At 51.4% G+C, this 7,200-nt stretch overlaps 1 protein-coding gene across 1 annotated transcript in view; it reads left to right on the top strand.

Annotated features, from left to right (window-relative positions):
- ATCAY (ATCAY kinesin light chain interacting caytaxin) overlaps nt 1-7,200 on the top strand; it is a 46,343-nt gene that overhangs the window by 5,993 nt on the left and 33,150 nt on the right. The gene's annotated exons all lie outside the window — the stretch shown is intronic.

Below are 7,200 nucleotides of genomic sequence, written 5' to 3'. Positions count from 1 at the left end.
GGCAGAGCTTGCAGTGAGCCGAGATTGCGCCACTGCACTCCAGCCTGGGCAACAAAGCGAGACTCCGTCTCAAAAAAAATAAAATAAAATAAAATTAGCTGGCATGGTGGCACGCGCCTATAATTCCAGCTACTCGGGAGGCTAAGGCACCATGGTGATTTATTAGCAGCCTTTAGGACACACTTACCTCCCCTGATATGCTGAACACTTTTTTTTTTTTTGAGTCTCAGTCCCACAGGCTGAAGTGCAGCGGCATGATCTTGGGTCACTGCAACCTCCACCTCCTGGGTTCAAGTGATTCTCCTTCCTCATCCCCCCGAGTAGCTGGGATTACAGGTACCCACCACCACGCCTGGCTGATTTTTGTATTTTTAGTAAAGACCGGGTTTCACCATGTTGGCCCGGCTGGTCTTGAACTCCCAAAGTGCTGTGATTCCAGGCGAGAACCACGGCACCCGGCCCCTATGCTGAACGTTTTGCAGGGACATCTTGTCTACACTCTGTCTCCCCACCACACAGAGCCGCACAAGAGCAGGGGTCTTTGTTTAGCTCATTGCTGTATCCCAACCTAAGGATAGTGCCTGGCATACAGTCGGCGCTTAACAAATATTGGGTGACAGGTGCTGATCACTGGTCAGAATAAGAAATCACAGGGGCTGGGCACGGTGGCTCACGCCTATGATCCCAGCACTTACAGAGGCTCAGGCTGGGGGGATTGACTGAGCTCAAGAGTTCGAAACCAGCCTGGGCAAGATAGTGAGACCCCATTTCTACTAAAAAAAATAAAATTAGCTGGGCATGGTGGTGTGCACCTGCAGTCTCCGCTACTTGGCAGGCTGAGGCGGGAGGATAGCTTGAGCCCAGAAGGCAGAGGTTGCAGCGAGCTATGGTTGCAGCACTGCACTCCAGTCTGCATGACAGAGCGAGACCCTGTCTCTATTTATTTATTTTATTTTATTTTATTTTATTTATTTATTTTTTTTTTTTTGAGACAGAATCTCGCTCTGTTGCCCAGGCTGGAGTGCAGTGGTGCGATCTCTGCTTGCTGCAAGCTCCACCTCCTGGGTTCACCCCATTCTCCTGCCTCAGCCTCCCGAGTAGCTGGGACTACAGGCGCCCGCCACCATGCCTGGCTAATTTTTTGTATTTTTAGTAGAGATGGGATTTCACCGTGTTAGCCAGGATGGTCTCGATCGTCTGACCTCGTGATCCACCCATCTTGGCCTCCCAAAATGCTGGGATTACAGGCGTGAGCCATCGCGCCCAGCCACCTGTCTCTATTTAAAAAGAAAAAAAAAAAAAAGGCCGGTCGCAGTGGCTCAGGCCTGTAATCCCAGCACTTTGGGAGGCCAAGGTGGGCAGATCACAAGGTCAGGAATTTGAGACCAGCCTGGCCAACATAGTGAAATCTTGTCTCTACTAAAAATTAAAAAAAAAAAAATTAGCTGGGCATGGTGGTTCACGCCTGTAATCCCAGGTACTCGGGAGGCTGAGGCAGGAGAATCACTTGAACCCGCGAGGCAGAGGTTGCAGTGAGCCGAGATGCACCACTGCACTCCAGCCCGGGTGACAGTGCGAGACTCCATCTAAAAAAAAAAAAAAATACTACATGGTAAGGAAGCTGTGCAAATTTGCTATTGAGATGTGTGACTCTGATTTGCTGGCTAGAGATAGCTGCTCATCTCTCTTCCCTTTCAGAGCCAGGAATTCATCCTTTCCCCGGACACAATGCCCAAGGGTCAGTTATAGAAACTATTGGGTGAGGTTCAGTCCAAAAGACCAGGTGTGTTCCACCTGAAAAAGAGAATTTGAAAAGAATCTCCAGGCCGTGCACAGTGGCTCACGTCTGCAGTCCCAGCAGTTTGGGAGGCCGAGGCAGGCAAATCACTTGAGGTCAGGAGTTCGAGGCCAGCCTGGACAACATGGTGAAACCCCACTGCTACTAAAAATACAAAAAGTAGTCGCGTGTGGTGGCGAGCACCTGTAATCCCAGCTACTCAGGAGGCTGAGGCAGGAGAACTGCTTGAACTGGGGAGGCGGAGGTTGCAGTGAGCTAAGACTGTGCCACTGTACTCCGGCCTGGGCAGTGGAGTGAGTGAGACTGTCTCGAAAAAACAGAATCCAGTTCCAGAGAAATCTCAATCTGAGACGGTTCCGGAGGGCAGAACGAGGCCAAAAGAACGAACTTAAAAGAGAATGGGGTTTGCAGGAGATACAGAAGAATGCCTTGAAGCAATCAGTCTCCTTCAAAATGAGTCAGGCTGGTGTGGGAGGCCGAGAGCTTCCTTCCCGTTCATGTCCAGGCAGAAGGAGGACTGCTGAAGACGGCATCTTGATATTCAAGAACGTCAGCCCTCTCCTGAATCCAGTCATTGCCAGGCGTCTAAGGCCCATGCACCTGTCTGTGTTTCTTTGTAGCAAGAGATCCCTGTTCTCAGAATAGCCGAGAATCAGAGAATCACGGCTGGGAGTGGAGGCTGATGTCTGTAATCCCAGCTCTTTGGGAGGCCAAGGCAGGAGGATCGCTTGAGCCCAAGAGTTTGAGATTAGCCTGGGAAACATGGCAAGACCTCGTCTCTTAAAAAAACAAAAAACAAACAAAAACTGGCTGGGCCTGGTGGCTCACACCTATAATCCCAGCACTTTGGGAAGCCAACGTGGGCAGATGACCTGAGGTCAGGAGTTCAAGACCAGCCTGACCAACAAGGAGAAACTCCGTCTCTACTAAAAATACAAAATTAGCCGGGCGTGGTGGCCCATGCCTGTAATACCAGCTAGTCGGGAAGCTGAGGCAGGAGAATCGCTTGAACGCGGGAGGCGGAGTTTGCAGTGAGCCAAGATCGCACCACTGAACTCCAGCCTGGGCGACAGAGTGAGACTCCGTCTCGAAATAGATAAATAAAAAATAAAAAATAAAAAAAATTAGTCAGGTATGCTGGTGTGCACCTGTAGTTCCAGCTACTCAGGAGGCTGATGCAGGAGGATTGTTTGGATCTGGGAGATCACAGCAGTGCACTATGATCACACCACTGCCCTCCAGCCTGGACAACAGAGCAAGACTGCATCTCTAAGAAAAATAATAAAAGATTTAAAATAATGTCATTTCAAGCAGCACAGCATAAACAAAGGCGCATAAGCTTTGGAATCAGACGCCCATGGTTCAAATCCCAATTCCCCAGCAGGTTTGCTCTGCCACCTGGGCTACCTCTTTGGGCATCTCAGTGCTTCTGTTTTCTGATCTGTAAAATAGGACAATAATCTCTCGCGCACCAGGTGGTCGTGAAATTTCGATGAAACAGCCGAGACGGGCTGTGCAAATGGCGAAGGCAGCACAAATAAATAATCATCTCCAGTGTTATTAGTATTATTTGCTTAGCTCCCTTTCCCCCTACTGATTTTTTTTTCTTTCTTTTTTTTTGAGACAGACTCTCGCTCTGTCACCCAGGCTGGAGTGCAGTGGCGCGATCTTAGCTCACTGCAACCTCTGCCTCCTGGGTTCAAGTGATTCTCCTGCTTCAGCCTCCCAAGTAGCTGGATTACAGGCATCCGCCACCACGCCCAGCTCATTTTTGTATTTTTAGTAGAGACAAGGTTTCTCCATGTTGGCCAGGGTGGTCTCGAACTCTCAACCTCAGGTGATCTGCCCACCTCGGCCTCCCAAAGTGCTGGGACTACAGGCGTGAGCCATTGGGCCCGGCTCCACTGATAATTTTTTTTTGAGACAAAGTCTCGCTCTGTCACCTAAGCTGGAGTGCAGTGGTTCGAGCTTGGCTCACTGCAACCTCCACCTCCTGGGTTCAAGCAATTCTCCCACCTCAACCTCCCGAGTAGCTGGGATTACAGGCACACACCACCACACCCAGCTAATTTTTGTATTTTTGGTAGAGACGGAGTTTCACCATGTTGGCCAGGCTGGTCTCGGACTCCCAACCTGAAGTGATCCGCCTGCCTCTGTCTCTCAAAAGTGCTGGGATTACAGGCACGAGCCACCACACCCGGCCTCCCCCGATAATTTTAAAAGCTCTCGTCTCACCCAAGCCTTCTTGAGACAAAAACCAAGGCCAAGCGCACCTGCAAATGCAAGCTGGAGGCCGGTTCTGGAAGGGGCGAGGCCAGCGGGAGCGGGAGGAGGGGGTGTTTCTGGTGGATTTCTTACAGCTGCAAGGCTGCTGGCCCACCCGCTGCAGCAGCTTTGTGTTTGCGGGACAGTGGCCTCGCTGTGCCAGCCTGGGCCCCACGAGCTACCCCTTTGCCAACAGGACACTTCCTCCACGAGGCCTCTGTCTTCCTCATCTCTGGAAGAACTGAGTCAGCTCCTTGGTGCAGGTCCAGCTGCAGCCACACATAACCACCTCTGTCTGGTGCAAAACAGCTCACAATTCTATTTCTTCCAGCCCAGCCATCTCCTCCCTTGGGGACTGCAGAAGTGGTCTTTGTACTTCCCCTAAGGATGTCAGACAGAGGCCCTGCATGGCCTCTGCCCTTCTAGCACTTTTTTTTTTTTTTGGAGACAGAGTCTCACTCTATCACCCAGGCTGGAGTGCAATGGTGCAATCTCAGCTCACTGCCACCTCCACTTCCCGCTTTCAAGCAATTCTCTTGCCTCAGCCTCCCAAGTAGCTGGGATTACAGGTATGCACCACCATGCTTGGCTCATTTTTGTATTTTCGTTAGAGACAGGGTTTCACTATGTTGGCCAGGCTGGTTTCGAACTCCTAACCTCAAGTGATTCACCTGCCTCGGCCTCCCAAAGTGCTGGGATTACAGGCGTGAGCCGCCGCGCCTGGGCTCCTTCTAGCATTTTCCTTCACTCTCACCCTTCTGCAGCCTACTACGGAGCTAGAGCTGAAGGCAGCCCAGAGATTGTTTGTTGCCTCAATTTCTCCATTCATTCATTCTGATGCTATGCGCCAACTGTATACCAGTCCCTTATAGCCTCACAACCCAATACAAGATGGCAGCTGGGTTCATGGCACTTCTGACCAGGCCAGGGAGGGAAGGGGAGCTGTGATTCCCGGCTGTGAAGGGTGAGGAGGGATGAGCCGGGGAAGGAAGTGGGGGTAGAGGCCCTGCATTCCAAGCAGACAGGACAGCATGTGCAAAGGCCCTGGGCTCAGTGGAAGCAGGTTGAGGGACTGAGGAAGGCTGCGTGGGGAAACTGAGGACTTGGGGGAGGAGCTTACCCAGGGCATCCTAGCCAAGGAAGGTCAGGTGCAGGGTGAGCTGCCCCATAGCTCTCTCTACTCTCTTCCCCTCACAGCTGAGTGGCTGCCAATTTTGTTTGCTTGCTTGTAACTTTTTCTTTGTTTGTTTTGGGTTTTTTTTGGGGGGGGGGGGGTTATTTATTTATTTATTTATTTATTTATTTATTTATTTATTTGAGACAGAGTCTCACTGCAACGCCCAGGCTGGAGTGCAATGACGTGGCCTCGGCTCGCTGCAACCTCTGCTTCCCAGGTTCAAGCAATTCTCCTGCCTCAGCCTCCCAAGTAGCTGAGTTTACAGGCGCCCACCACCACACCCAGCTAATTTTTGTATTTTTAGCAGAGATGGGGTTTCACCATATTGGTCAGGCTGGTCTCGAACTCCTGACCTCAAGTGATCCACCCACCTCAGCTTCCCAAAGTGCTGGGATTACAGGCGTGAGCCACCATGCCCGGCTGCTTGTAACTTTTTAATTTTTTTTTTTTTCCAGACGTGGTCTTGCTCTGTCACCCATGCTGGAGTGCAGTGGTGCAATCATAGCTTACTACAGCCTCCACGTCCCAGGCTGAGGCGATCCTCCCACTGCAGCCTCCTGAATACCAGGGACCACAGGCATATGCCACCACACCCAGCTATGTTTTATTTTCTGTAGAGACGGGGTCTCACTGTGTTGCCCAGGTTGGTCTCAAACTCCTGGGTTCAAATGATCCTCCCACCTCGGCCTCCCAAAATGCTGGGATTACAGGCATGAGCCACTGTGCCTGGCCTATTTTGATATACTTGCAAACTTGGAAAAAAATTACAAGAATGATATAAAGAATATCTGCATACCTTTAGTAGGATTATACAATTGTTAACATTTTGTTCCTTTTATATCAAAGTCAGCCCTCAGGGCTGGGTGCGGTGACTCACATCTGTAATCCCAGCACTTTGGGAGGCCGAGGCAGGTGGATCACCTGAGGTCGGGAGCTCGAGACCGGCCTCGGCCAACATGGTGAAACCCTGTCTCTACTAAAAATACAAAAGTCAACTGGGTGTGGTGGCAGGCACCTGTAATCCCAGCTACTGGGGAGGCTGAGGCAGGAGAATCGCTTCAACCCAGGAGGCAGAAGTTGCAGTGAGCCGAGACTGTGCTGCTGCACTCTAGCCTGGGCAACACAGCAAGACTCTGTCTCAAAAAAAAATTTACCCTCAATTGTCCCAATAATGTCCCATGTCCCTATTTAGCTAATGCCCCTGCCCCAAACCCCAGGTCCAAGACCCGATCTGGGACCACTCATTGCATCAGGTTGAGTATACTGGGTTGTGTGTCTACTGGGGCGTGCGTGTCACCAGGCACTGGGACTTAAACTTATCTCTTTTGGGGGAACACGATCCAACCCACCTCAGTAGGACGAGGCCACACTCTGCATCTTGCATGTGGAGGGACCCCCACTTTTTTTTTTTTTTTTTTTTTTTTGAGATGGAGTCTTGCTCTGTCACCCAGGCTGGAGTGCAGTGGCACAATCTCAGCTCACTGCAACCTCTGCCTCCTGGGTTCAAGCGATTCTCCTGCCTCAGCCTCCCGAGTAGCTGGGACCACAGGCACGTGCAATCATGCCTGGCTAATTTTAGTATTTTTAGTAGAGACAGGGTTTCACCATGTTGGCCAGGCTGGTCTCGATTGCTTCACCTCATGATCCGCCTGCCTCGGCCTCCCAAAGTGCTGGGATTACAGGTGTGAGCCACTGCGCCCGGCCAGGACCCCCACTTTTTACCTGGGTTGCCCATCACGGACTTTGAGAGGCGACTCTGCAGAGGGCTAAGTGGATGTATTATAGCCTAGCCCAGGGCCGTGGAGGGGGCCTCCAGGTCTGGAGAGTCTGCGGTTCTCCTGGAGCCTGCAGTAGTAACAGGATCTCACCTGACCTTGGAAACAGCATCTCCCTGAACAGGCGGGGAGAGCTTGCTCCACCCATGTTCCGCAGCAGGGGGTCCTCCTTCAGGGAGCCTGGA

The sequence above is a fragment of the Hylobates moloch genome, unplaced genomic scaffold (assembly GCF_009828535.3).
Source record: "Hylobates moloch isolate HMO894 unplaced genomic scaffold, HMol_V3 SCAFFOLD_15, whole genome shotgun sequence".
Classification (NCBI taxonomy): Eukaryota; Metazoa; Chordata; class Mammalia; order Primates; family Hylobatidae; genus Hylobates; species Hylobates moloch.
Note: the sequence above shows the minus strand (reverse complement) of the source record. Positions and strands in the feature narration are given on the sequence as shown.